Source organism: Tachypleus tridentatus, chromosome 1 (genome assembly GCF_004210375.1).
Source record: "Tachypleus tridentatus isolate NWPU-2018 chromosome 1, ASM421037v1, whole genome shotgun sequence".
NCBI lineage: Eukaryota > Metazoa > Arthropoda > Merostomata > Xiphosura > Limulidae > Tachypleus > Tachypleus tridentatus.
This window is the reverse complement of record NC_134825.1, coordinates 157,072,195-157,086,034: the sequence shown is the minus strand read 5'-3', so window position 1 is coordinate 157,086,034 and position 13,840 is coordinate 157,072,195. Positions and strand designations below refer to the sequence as shown.

The window sequence follows — 13,840 nt, the reverse complement described above, 5'->3', positions numbered from 1 at the left end:
GGCCCGGCATAGCTAGGTGATTATGGCGCTAGACTCATAATCTAAGGGTCGTAAGTTCGAATCCTCGTTACAGCAAACATACTCGCCCTTTCAGCTATTGTGGCGTTAAAATGTAACCATCAATCCCACTTTTTATTAGCACAAGAGTAGCTAAAACGTTGGCGGTGAATGGATGACTAGTTGCCTTTCCTCTAGTCTTATAGTGCTTAATTAGGGTGGGCCAGCGCAGATAGTCCTCGTGTAGCTTTGCGCGAAATTCAAAAACGAACAAACCTCTACACACAAAAATTCAAACAAACAACAGACCACTTAGATTAACCGAAGCAATTATTGATAGTTTTAATAAACGAGAATGCACTGTCGCTTGCTTTCTCGGTATTGAGAAGGCATTCGAAACTCTATGGCATAACGGTATCCGGTTCCGAATGCAAGAAATGGAACAACTGCGGGGAACTATTCACTATTTGTCAAACTTTCTGGAAAACAGATAATGTAGAAAAAATGTTGAAGGGATTTTCTCTGAGAGTTTCACTCCAGGAGCTGGTGTCCCTCAAGGAGGGGTATTTAATCCTATTCATCATGTACGTGAATAATATACCTCTAAAAGATCCAAATATTGGATAATCCTCACCGTTCGCAGACGATGTAGCAATCTGGAAGAGTGCATCAACACCAGCAATAGCAGCCACAAACATACAACCACAATTAAATAGAATAAGTGAATATTGTCAAAGATATAGAATCAAAATAAACACAACTAAAACACAACTAGTAGTATTCACTAAGTTAACTAAGCATAAAAAAGCACAACCACACATCTATATGAATGGAGAACTACATCTGCAAAATTTTTAGGACTTACGTTCGACTCAAAACTAACATGGGTAAACCACATAAATAATATTAGAAGAAAAATTTGGCGAATAACAAACCATGCTAGGAGTCTAACTGGCAAAAACAGTGAGAGCTACGGCAGACAACATCATAAAAATATATAAAACATACATTAGACCTGTCATTGACTATGCAGACCCTGCATGGATAAACATAAGCAAAAAACCACTTCAAACAAAACTACAAACAATAAAAAATGCATTACTCACAACAGCTTATAAAGTACCCAAAACAACATCAACTGATTTCATGCATAAATACGGACACATAGAAACAATAGCAGATAGACTCCTACATAGTACAATAAACTATTTTGACAAACATTGAATAAAAAATGAACTGGTAAGCGAATTTGACAGGTACTGTTTACATGATGAGGATAGACCTAAGCACCTTTCTCCAGTGAATATATATTTTCTAAATAAATAAAAGGCCACCAATAAACTAGACACCACATTAGATTAGGGATTAATTACTAAACATTGAAAGGTTGTTTTTTTTAATGTAAACGTTTTATAGTTAATACCTAGCTAATGAACGTGCAGATAATCTATGGAACTATAAGAGAAATGATTTATTTGCACCAAGTGTATGTGTAGATTGTGCATGGACATTGCCCTGAAAGGGGCCTGAGTAAGTGCGGATTACTCTGGTGCTCGTGTACCATATATAAACACACTTGACAGTTGTAAAACCAAAATTTGAAGGAAGGAGGAAGAAGTTAACGAAACCTGACTCTCCTGGGTAGATAAACATCAATACCCAAATATCCATACAAGAGAACGAACGAATCACAACAATGGAGAAGAAGTTAAAAGCCCTGTCCCTCTTTGGCCCTCAATGACCAAATCTCGACAACAGACAGATAATAACAACCCTTAACGCGTAGCCTGGAAGAAAGCGATCACGTTCCTTAAGGTAAAATTGTAGATAAATTTAGAAAAATATCCTGCTATTTCTTTCTTAAAAATTAGAAGTAAATTTTCTAAGAATCATACAATATTGAATATCTTATACAATAACAACTTAATGGCAATATAATTACTCTTGTTAATGTGATTGACGCACCTGCTTTTCTCCACAAAAATTATTTTGATATTTAGTACTGTGCTTGTCAGTTGTCGTCTTTCGCTTGAAACCTATTTCAGTATTTGTTATTTGTGGAATTGTAGGTACAAATAATAACAAAACTTTCTTATTTAACTTAGAGCAAATGATACCAGAAACATAACTGCACTATGAGTAATTTCTCGATATTCTCTTAAAAGTAGTATCCAAAACGTTGATGCTGTTGGTTGAAATACTAATTTGAGAGAAATATCGATGAGTTGTTCATGCTCCTTCTAAGAATATTTCGAAAGAGATTCCATAAAAAGATTACAAAACCAAGTCAGTGATAATTAAAATATATTTTCTTGGAATTGTTTATGTATCAGATAGATGTTGAATTATACTATTTAACGTCTTTTTCCAGGCTAACATTGTTGGTGATTCAAAAACCAGATAAAGTAGGTATATATTCAGTATTATTAAATGTTAGAAAACATTGTAGCCCGACTGCTTCTTTTTGATATTATTTTTAGAGATATAGTCGGACCAAAACCGGAGTTTTGAAAGTACTGATTCGATTTTACCTTGATTAACCAAAAAAATTTGTATTTAGGTTGTTGTTTTGAAGTAAGCACAAAGCTACACAATGGGCTATCTGTGCTCTGCTTACCACGGATACTGAAAACCCGGATTTTAGCGTTGTAAGTCCGCAGACATACCGCTGAGTCACTGGGGGGCATTTATATTAAGAGCAAAATAAATTTAGCTCATCCACGTATGAAAATTTATATTGGTTCCGCAAATTTTTGTGTCCAAATGATTTTATGAAGCTTGCGCAGAAATTCAAATCGATGATTAAAAAAGAAAAAAAAACAACAAACAAAACGGTATGTCTTATCGCAAGTTATAGATACGATCGAGAACTTAAACTATCCCTGGATTAACCATTAAGCAAAATAAGCACGTGCTTAGGGCACCACAGAGTTTTCCCCTCAGCTATCATGCTATTAACTCTTTCACCGCCACACTCAACTTTTAAATGTGATTTAAAACCAGGCACCTTTGTTTTTATCCCCATTCATAAATAGCCAACAAAATTTTGTCAAATATGCCATTTTTAGACCCAAAAATGGAGATCACAATTATATCCTCCTTACTTCTTCCTTGATCCTATCCTCACATCATAATGTCCTGACCAATCTGGCCCTCTGGTGATATTTTTTATGAGACGAATGAACAAACCGAGACAGAAACACAAAGACAACGACGACAAACATTCAGGTGTAATTCAACTATTTTGCGACTATAAATTCAAATAAGTATGTGTTCTATTACATTTCTGAAAAGCTAGGAAAACAATTGACTGATTAGAGCATTCTGAAAGCGATAATTCGACATTTTTAGGTCAAATTACGTGAGACTTCGACATGTACGACAACATAATAATTAACGTTGTTATGTCTAGCTATACTTTTGCTTACCTTACGTCCCGGTTTGAGGGGTCTGTCCCGGTGTCCCGTCAGGTTTACTAATTTGTCCTGGTTAATACTGAAATGTCCCGGTTTTTGATGAAAAGGCATAAACTTCAAAAAGGATAAATGAAAAATGTTAAAATCTCCGTAAAGTCCTGACTTGGTGTTGGCAAAAAATAATTTTTAAGTTTTCATTTTATTAGCTGATGGGTAAAGGAAGCCATAGTGCTGTAGTATTCAAATTTTCAAAGGCATAGCATCAGACGAAATTCACTGATAGCTGATACGGTACATGTACAAGTATAATGATTTATCAGTGAGCTTCTCTTGGAGGTACACGCGTGACGGCAGCTGCACAAGTGGTGAGCGGCAGCATATGCAAACCTTTTTTGAGCAAGTGTTTGTGCTTTGTGATTGCTTTACTTATTGCAGTATTTATTATATTAGTCATATGGTACATGCTGAATTATTTTCGTTCTTTTATTTTATAAATTAATTCTAGTCATAATGTTCAAAGCTGGTAAAAGAAAGTGTACATTCATCAGTGAATTGCAAAAAAAAAAAAAAATATCCATCCTTGAAAACACATTTGTGGCAAGGAGGACAGAGTGAAATGTTTGCAGTGTTCATCTGAGTTCTCTGTTTCACATGGCGGCTGCTTAGACATAAAGATCATTTAAAAAGTGCAAAACATGCAGCTCGTTTTTCAGTAGCTGCTAAAAGTTCAAGAGTTGATGTGTTCTTCAAAAAACTGTGCCTGTAGAGAATGACTTGTTAATAGTAACCAAAGAAGCAACCTTTGCTTATCACAGTGCTATCCATAACATAAGCTTTAAAACAGCTGATTGCTCTTCCAAACTGATACCAAAGTTATTTGAACCAAAGTTCAGTTCTGCCAGAACGAAGAATGAGGCTATTATTCTGAATGAAATTGTTCCTTTAGCAGCAGAGGAATTGAAGAGAGACTTAATGGAACTCCAATTCGTTTCACTTACAGCAGATGCTTCAAACCGAAAATATGCCAAAATTATACCTGTCGTAGTGCGATATATTTTGCCAGAGGAAGGAGTGAAAGTAAAACTTTTGGACTTTCAGTCAGTTCCTGGAGTGATATCAAAAATGTTGACGAATTGCTTGGTTTCCACTTTAAAAAAACATGATATTTCAAAAAAATTGTTGCTTACTGTGGTGACAACTACAATACAAATTTTGGAGGTGTAAAGAGAAAGGGGAAAAAAACAATGTATGTAGTCGATTGAAGAACGAACTTGGCAGAAATATTGTGGGTTTTGGTTGGGGTGCTCATATTGTACATAACTGTCTCCAAACTGCAGTTGATGTCTTTCCTATTGAAGTGGAAAGCTTGGTTGTCAAAGTTTACAAGTATTTCTATATTTACACTGTGCATGTTACACACCTAAAAGAATTCTGTGCGTTTGTAGAAATTGAGTACAAGAAGGTTCTCCAATATGGAAATACACGATTTCTGTCTTTGTTACCACCTGTTGAAAGAATTTTCCTGATTTATGAAGGACTGAAGTCATATTTTTGTCTACAAGAATAGTGCGCATTGTTTATAAAAATATTTTTTTTTAGCATAAATGTGGAGAAATGTATCCATGGTTTGTTCATGGACAACTAGGCTTGTTCAATAAAGTGATTTTAGCCATGGAGAAAACAAAAGCAACTGCAAATGATATTGTTGCAGAACTTAATAAGTTGAAAACCAGCCTGAAAGAAAGACGAGATAATAACTATTCCCTTTGGTGCTAGAGGAAGAGGGAGGATACTAGATAGACTTCATCAGGAAGGAATTTACCAGTTTTTATGATTGCTGTCTGTCTAATATTGAGCTGTGAGAAAACAGCTTTGGTGGTGGGGCATACCTTGTTTGGATAAAAACAGTGTTTTCGTGTGGCCTGACATAGAAGCAGCTGCTGAAAAAATTAATGAAACACTTGGAAATGCTGCAATTAATATTGATGATCTGTTTGATGAAGTTGTTCCTGCTAAATCTTTCTAGTCATCAAAATGTGATGAGTGGAAAGCAAAAGAAATAGGTTTTGAAGAAAAATGGGTAGATCTTTTCAACCACTTCAAAGATCAAAGTATTTATGTACCTAATCTCAGGCAAGTTATGGAGTACATTTTTTTTTTTTTGTTTACCAGGCACTTCTGCATCTATTGAAAGAGTATTTTTAGTGATGAATAGCATTTGGTCTCAAGAAAGAGGTCTAATGAATAAATCAACAGTAAAAGGACTGTTGCATGGCAAATTCACTAGTGACTTGAGTTGCAGTGAGTTCTTTGAAAAAATAAAAACTAATAAAGATTTTCTGAAGGAAGTTCATTCAAATGAAAACTATGAATGGTCACAAAAAAAGTGTTTAGTGACAAATTAATGAAATTTTGATGTTCCTTGCCTTGCTGAATTTAAACATGTGTTAGAGATATAAACTACCAGTTTGTTTTTGTTTCTTTTTTTGGCAACAAAATTTGGAAATTATGGTAAGCCTAACTATACTACTAGTAGTAGTACAATACTATAGCACCGTGGTCATACAAAGATACTGTAAAGAACCGACAAATCAACAAAATCAATTTAGGATTGTCTTTAAAAGTGCATGAACTGAACAAGTTCATGTGAGCAAGGTTAGTACTGAGTACTAGGCTTAACATTTGTAACCTCAGTTGCAATGTACAGGGTGGACCGTAAGTCCTTACCCATCCATATATCTTATGTATCCAGTGTATCTGTGTGCTGTCCCTCATTCTCGCTGCATAATATTATGCTACGCCATCTTCTGTGACACATTTTCCTCAACATAGCAGGAGTTATTCTTCCAAATGCCACGGTAACAGCTGCCTTCAACTCATCATTAGTATTATTGAATATAACATAACATATGGATGGGTAGGGACAAACGGGTGTACGGGCCACCCTGTATTAGCATTAGGCATAACGTTAGTGTTGTCATCTGAGAACTGAGTGACAATAACGTTAGGCCTAAATACTGTAACTAGCTTAGTGTAAGTATACTGGAAACGCAACTGTAGCCTGGAATAATGAGGTGAACTATTTCCAATTTAAGGCCGTCCTTTTGAATTTGCCTTCGCATCCAGGCATGCATGTTTTGTTGTCTCATCTTTATTCCCCAGGTCAAAACTGAGCTTAAAGTTGAGGTTACAACTCATTCTTCAGATATTTGATTAGCCTAGGCCTAACCCAGTATTTGGTAGTTCAATGTGCAGTACAGTTTACAATTGGTTATATGTTATGTATGTGCACCAGTACAGAATGATAACTGTGTATGTAGGCTACTACAGGATGTGTTGTTGATCACAAATTGTTTTGGAATACTTTTTGGCTCACAATGGAGTTGCATATTACCATTGACATTTCTTCTTGCATATAGCAACCATATCAACCTTAATGAAGCTTTTGTATTTACTGAAAACTAATTCACCTAAAATGGATTGAAGCCAGTCACGAATGGTTTTCAACCAATCAGAATGCAGGAACTCAATAAAGGTGTTTATGAATTCATGTTTATTTGCTGATGGACCTAGGTCCTAGGATAACTTTCTAACAATGTTTGTCTAAATGTAGACCTAGAGTTTAGTATGTTTGTCTGTTTTACCAATGTTTTTCTTTATGAATTTCAATGTTTTTATAACCATTTTAACTTTATGATCCATATTCTTTTGTGCTTTATTTTTTATTTTTGTTTCTGTATTTTTTTCAGACTGCAAGATAAAACTTGTTCAATTAAATAGTGTACAAAAGAGAAAACTGGCAAAAAAGAACCAACAAAAGGCTTTGGATTTAGTGGCCAAAACTGGAAAGCTAATTTTTTCACTCAACTTACACAACATAATCTTCCAAATCAGAACCCATCTCTGCCATCAGAAATCACTTGTACTGCATCTGACTCTTACAAGATTGAAGTTAAACAAAGCTCCACACCTACAAGTACCTCTTTGTCCACTGCAAGGTCAGAACATCATGATGACATTGAGGTGTCACAGGCTGGCTCAAGTCTCACAACTGATTTCACTTTGTCTGTAAATTCTTCTGATATCTCTAGTGTTAATGTTGATGCAAGTAGTTTTACAAGACAGTCTGAAGTTGAAATAACTGCTGAAAATTAAAATCTACTGGACTATGGAAAAATGCTTCAGTCTACAATAGGTGAAGAAACTAAAGCAAAAGATCCAGCATTGTGGCTTGATTTCTCTGCTGATGATGTGGCTTATTGGATTGCTTGTAGACCCACTGACTGTCAACACCACAATGGGCCATTTGGCAAATCTTACCAGACTTTCAATAGTGGCAAATCAATGAGATACTGTTCACAGAAACTTTTCTTTAGGGTAAAAGCCAATGGTGAGCAATACAAGAGAGAGTGGTTATGGTATTCACCACCAACAGACTCAGTTCACTGTTTTGTTTGTAAACTTTTTGCCCCTAAATTTTCCTTGCATTTTGTTGAAAGAGAAGGGTTCATTGACTGGTGAAGTAATATTGTAATTGATCATCATGAAAGAAGCACTACTCACCAAGACTCTATGCTAACATATTTAACTCACAGACAAGGTTTAGGCTTGCGACAAGAGCTGGAAAAATAAATTAAAGAAGTGTGCAATTACTGGAAACGTCTTTGAGCGTGTAATATCTGTTATTTATACGTTAGCTGAACATGGCCTGGCTTTTCAAGGAACAGATGAAAAATTTAGTTCACTGCAGAATGGGAATTTTTTTTAGGGCTGCTTGAGCTTGCAAGTCAGTTTGATCCATTTTTAGCAGGGCACATTTCGAAATATGGAAATTCTTCTTACTTGTCCAAAACCACCTGTGAAGAATTCATTGAATCAAAGGCTCAGAAAGTCCATGTGTTCATTGTTGATGAAGTAAAATTTTCTGGTTATTTTAGATTGTCAGTTGACTTGATGCTAGATCTATCACATATAGGTTGGTTAAATGTTGTACTTCGATAATTAAAATAGAACAGGAAACTTAATATTAATGTAGGGATCAGTCTTACGACAATGCTGCTTACATGTCTTGGCATTATAATTGGATGCAGCAAATTATTTTAGAAGAAAATAAGTTTGCCACATATGTACTCTGTTCAGCCCTTCACTAAACATGGTAGACTGAAGTGATGTTGACTGCTGTCAGTTGGCAGTTAATTTTTTTCTACAATGCATTTGCTGTGTACTTTTTTTTTCAGCTGCAACCAGCCAGTGGAAAATTCTTAAAGTTTTTCTTGCAGATGAAAGTGTGTTAAAATCCCTCTCTGACCTCTTTGTATCAAATGGGAGGCACATGCTATAGCAACAACAGCAATTCTTAAGTCTCTCTTTAAAATTTTGGAAGCTTTAGAATGTCTAGTTGAAGACCAGTCACAAAAGGAAAGACACAAAAAGAGAAGCAGACAATATTGCAAATAAGATGCAAGAGCTAGAATTTGTTTTTATGTTGATGTTTATGTTGTTTTATGTGGGATGAGATTTTGCAAAAGTTTCATAAAGCAAGTTGAGTTCTGTGCAAAATGTGAACCTAAAAACATGCAGATCTGTACGGGTCATTAGCTGACCGACTATGCACTTTAAGGGATGATTTTGAAAGATTTGAAGCAGTTACAAAGGAAATACTATCAGATATTGAATACAATGCAGTGTAAACTTGTCAGAAAGAAGGTACTCAATGATGGAGATGCACAAGAAGTAGATCTGAATGCTAGAGAAGTATTTCACGTCACCACCTTGTACACAATTATTGACAAATTAGAAACCCGGATGAGAAGAAGAGGAGAGGTGTACAAAGAAACAGTAAACAGATTTTCTTTCCTAAGTGATGTGTCAAATGATGTCACTTCATCTACTGAAACTGAAAGATACTCTGTGTTCATAAAAGCTAATTGATGCTTACGCAGAGGACTTGGACACTAATCACTCTGCTGAGCTTCAGCAGTTTCACTCGTGCGCCTAGTTCAGTGTAACAAAAACTGTAAAAACCAGATTCAGTCATGCTGAACTTTATAAAATAATTTAAGAAGACAAAATTGAGTGTGCGTTTCGAAATGTAGACGTTGCATTGCGTATATTTTTGACATTTGGTCACAAATTCACAGCTGAGTGTTCATTTTCTCAACTCAAGCATATTAAAATCTTAACAGAACAACTATGCAAGAAGACAGGCTGGAAGCCTTATCTCTGCTAAGTATAGAAGCAGATTTGTTATGTCAAATTAGTTTTAAGGACTTGATCAAAGACTGTGCAATTAAAAAAATCTAGAAGAAAACTTTTTAAAATTTAAATAAATATTAAGGTATAAGTAAATAATTTGCTTAAGTTTAAAGTGAGAAATTGTTAACATCAAAGTGAAAATTTTTTGAATAAAAGGGTTTTGAGTAAACTTTTCATTTTTGTTAACATCAAAGTGAGAATTGTTAACTCAGAGCGAAAACAAATATACAGTGAAAATAATTCCTTTTAATTATCATTAATCAAAGAAGTGATTTACCTCATCATTTTTAAATACATGGCCTTAGTCATTGCTTGATTTTGATCCTTGCCCAATCTGTTAAATAAATAAAGTTTTTATTTAATATAGTTGTGGGGTCTGGTATGGAAGAAAACTGAAGGGTTATAAATTTTCAAACTTTTATTTCACTTTCAGTACTTACTGAGACTTAATGTTTTGTCAGTTAAGTAACTGAGAGGCTGGGGGGCCCACTATTATTGGGCTGTGCTGAAGGCATCAGTTGTCTTGCTTCCTCAGATGACTCAAACAAAGGTGGCAGGTGGGGATGGTTATAATCCATGGTTGGATGAGCTGATAAGTGGAGACAGCAGCACCATCCGAAAGCAAACCCAATTAAGCCAGCTGCATCTGGACATGAAGATTAAATTTATAATGGCAGACTGTCTATTCTGAAAAGGTATGGTCCATTGTGAAGGAATACACAACTTCAGGTGGGATGCTCTGGTAAGGATCAAAGATTTGAAGTTTTCAGTAAAAAATGTGCAAATGGTAACTCTGTAGAGGAGCTTCATGAGACTTGGTGTACAAACTCTGGACTGGAAAAGTGCAGAAAATCCCCATGCAGAACCAGAATCCAAGGTGGTGAACAGGGTCCAACATCTTCAAAGCTGTAGTCCTGGCAGAATTATAGATCAGAAACTCATAGTTCAGTTTGGATTGAATGAGGGCATGATAGATCTCTAGCATAGAACACTGACCCACTTTCCAAGAGGTGGAAGGAGAGGACATGGAGGATGTTCAGTGCCCTTGTACACTTGACATGTAGTTAGCTGCTTGATGTGTGAAATGGAGGTCAACTTACAATCAAAGATAACCCTATAAATTTTACCTTAGAAACCACAGGAAGAACAACATCACTGAAACAGACCTAGGTATTTGAGTGTATTCCCCATTGGCAGCAAAAGTGCAGGCAAATGGTTTTAAAGAAAGCAAACATAAATACATTTCCTGTTGTCCAATTCATTAAATGACTGAGGGTAGTCTGAAGCTGCCACTCAATAAACCTCATGCTCAACAACTGACCTAAGATGTGGAAGTCGTTGACTGGAGCCCGTTTGCAACAGTGGGAAGTTGTGTAGTAATAACATTAATCTTCACTCTGAAAAGTGTGACATTCAAGACATAACCCTGAGGAACTCCAATTTCCTGTAGAAAAGAACGGGAAAGTGTCAAACTCACATGAACTTAGAATCGCCTGTCCATAAAAAATTTTTTAATAAAAATGGACAAATAACCACGTAAACCCATATAAATGGAGGTCTCGCAAAATGCCATACCTCCATGTAGTATCATAAGTCTTCTCAAGGTCAAAGAATATTGATACAAGATATTGTCATTTGAGAAAAGCTTCACTGATTGACGTTTTAAGTCAAATCAGGTGGTCCTTAGGGGAGTGCTGTCATCGAAACTCACAATGGGTAGGTGAGAGGAGGTTGTTTATCCCCTAATCAAACAACACTAGCATTTTTACAGAAACAGCTTGTAAAAGCAATTGGACAATAGTTTGAAGGAATCTTGGGTTCCTTCCCAGCCTTAGAAAAAGGATGGACAATATCCCAATACCATGCATCAGGAAAGGCATTCTCCTGACAGATCAGGTTAAAAACAACCATAAGAATAGCAAGAGAGGCAGGAGAAAGATGACACAGTACCTCGTAATGAATATCATAAGGTTTGAATGATGTATTGCCAGACCAATGAAGAACATGTTTGAGTTCCACTGGTGTGAAGAGGCAATAACAGTCATAGAGACAATTGGCCTAAAATGAAAGAAGCAATCTTTGTGCCAGGGACTTGATAGCCTAGAAGGTTGGGTATGAAACAGAAGTGCTAGATGCATGAGAAAAGCTATCATAGAGAGTATCCATGATACTCTGGATATCAGCAACTTCCTGTAACTGGTAGTAGAAGAGATGCTGGTTGTGAACTTAATCCAAGATTCATTCTGGCTTTGATATTTTACTTGCCAAGCATGGTCACAGGCTTGCTGAAAAGCAATGCAGTTTGGAAGTGTGGGATATATGTATGACAGGTATCCCAAGCCTGTTTTTAAGCCTTCCTTGCTATTTGGCAGGCAGGGCTCCACCAGACAAGGATTGCATGGAAAATGTGTTAAGTTTTACAAACAGAGTGAGCAGCTGCCTGGATAATATAGTTAGTCACTGCTACCACACAGTATGGAGAGAGACACGAGATTGTAAAAATCAATCAAATCTTTAATGCAATCTATATTTGAACCAAAATGCAGACAGTTCTACTGGTACAAAGTAGCCATTTTTACTTAGGTGGAGGAGAATTGGAAAGAGAGCCCTTCTGTTTTCAACCATGGCATTTTTCTTTAAAGAGGAGAAGGTCTACTGAACTCCAAGGATCCTGGCCTAGGTTGTGTGGGTAGGTCTCTGTTGATGTACATAGATTCCAGAGACTGAGAGCATGAATGAATAATTGTTGCACATCTTGGAGCCAAAGAAGTAGATGGGCTCAATCAGAAGCTAGGACTGATATGAAGTGGATGTGTGAAGCCACTGGAAGGATTGGTTGGAACAGAGATAGAAGAGTAGATGTTAACTTGTCAACTCTTTTCAACCATGGAAGGCAAATAGACTGTACACATGGTTTGAAAACAACTCTGTTGGAGGCATAGAAAGATCTGTCTACACTCCCACTGAAGTAGTGAAATGTAGTGTAGCAACATATATGTGAGATGGAGGTGGGAACAATAACTTTCGAAACTTGGGGTAAGAAATATTGTAAACCATTTTTAAATGCTGCATATTTTTCTCCTCCACCTACTTCAGGTAAGAAGGAAAGTAAGAGGGGTGTGAGCTACTACAATTAACACAGTGAAGGTCCAGTTTGCACTCATAGGCATCACAGCCATTACCACTGCAATGAGCACATGTCAATGAACCATGACATAATGTCTTTGAGTGACCAAACCATTGAAGAATTCAAAGTAGCATGGAGAGTAACCTCAATGTCTATACCCCCAATGGCCTTTGAATGAAATAAGAGTTCAGTGTTTTGGGTTGGATGTTTTCACTAAGTTGTTCCAAGAAAGTAGCTTCTTGACTGACTTGGGAGAGCCAACAAGTCTTTCTAGTCCTTTCTGAATAAAAAAGGAAGACATATGCCCTAAAGATTTCTCTGATAAAGAAAGCACTATGAGAAAATGATGTACAGTTGTAGAAGGTGAAGGCTGCTGTTCAGAATCTTCAAGATGTGGTCGTTTATCAATGAGCTGTTTTTATTATTTTATTTTTATTTCGATTTGCCCACTGATCCCACCCACAATGCCAGTGTTTTGTGACCACTATACCCAAACACCAGCATCAGATACAATGTCAACAACATCCATTGAGAACATCCAACACTGGTACTGAGTAGATCCAAACTTAACATGACCAGTTAATTGACCCTGGGGAGTCACCAAAAGGATGCCCATCTACAGACATTCAAGGCCAAAGTGGTGTGTTGGAGTTGGACCTCTCAACCATCACCATCCTCTCCTCCCTTTCACGGGTTGCCACACACAGCAAACAAGTGGTTGGATATTCAGATTTCAGAGGAGGTAAACTGAAAGCACAGAATCTTCTCTGGGAGGTCTCCTCACCACATACAGGAATCTGCCTCAAGGAGCTCTAAATAAGAAATGCCCACTTTTTGAAAGTGATTGGGGGTTATTGGGTTTTTATTAATTTCTACTAAGACTTTTGAAAACTGTGTTTTTCTAACATGAATTTTCCTTTATGTTGTAGTTTTGAAAGGTTCATAAAATAGCTTCCCTTTTTCAACTGAATATTCTAAGATGCAGCACAGAAATACGAGTAAAACAACTAGCCCCATGACATGTGTAGAGTCATTCACTTGAAAT

The 13,840-nt window shown here is 36.4% G+C and overlaps 1 long non-coding RNA gene across 1 annotated transcript; it reads left to right on the top strand.

Moving 5' to 3' along the window:
- The first annotated feature begins 5,616 nt into the window (after positions 1-5,616).
- LOC143228470 (uncharacterized) lies at positions 5,617-9,837 on the top strand. Its single transcript, XR_013015340.1, has 2 exons — positions 5,617-6,068; positions 7,163-9,837. It is a non-coding gene; the product is annotated as an uncharacterized LOC143228470 (long non-coding RNA).
- The last annotated feature ends 4,003 nt before the right edge of the window (positions 9,838-13,840 follow it).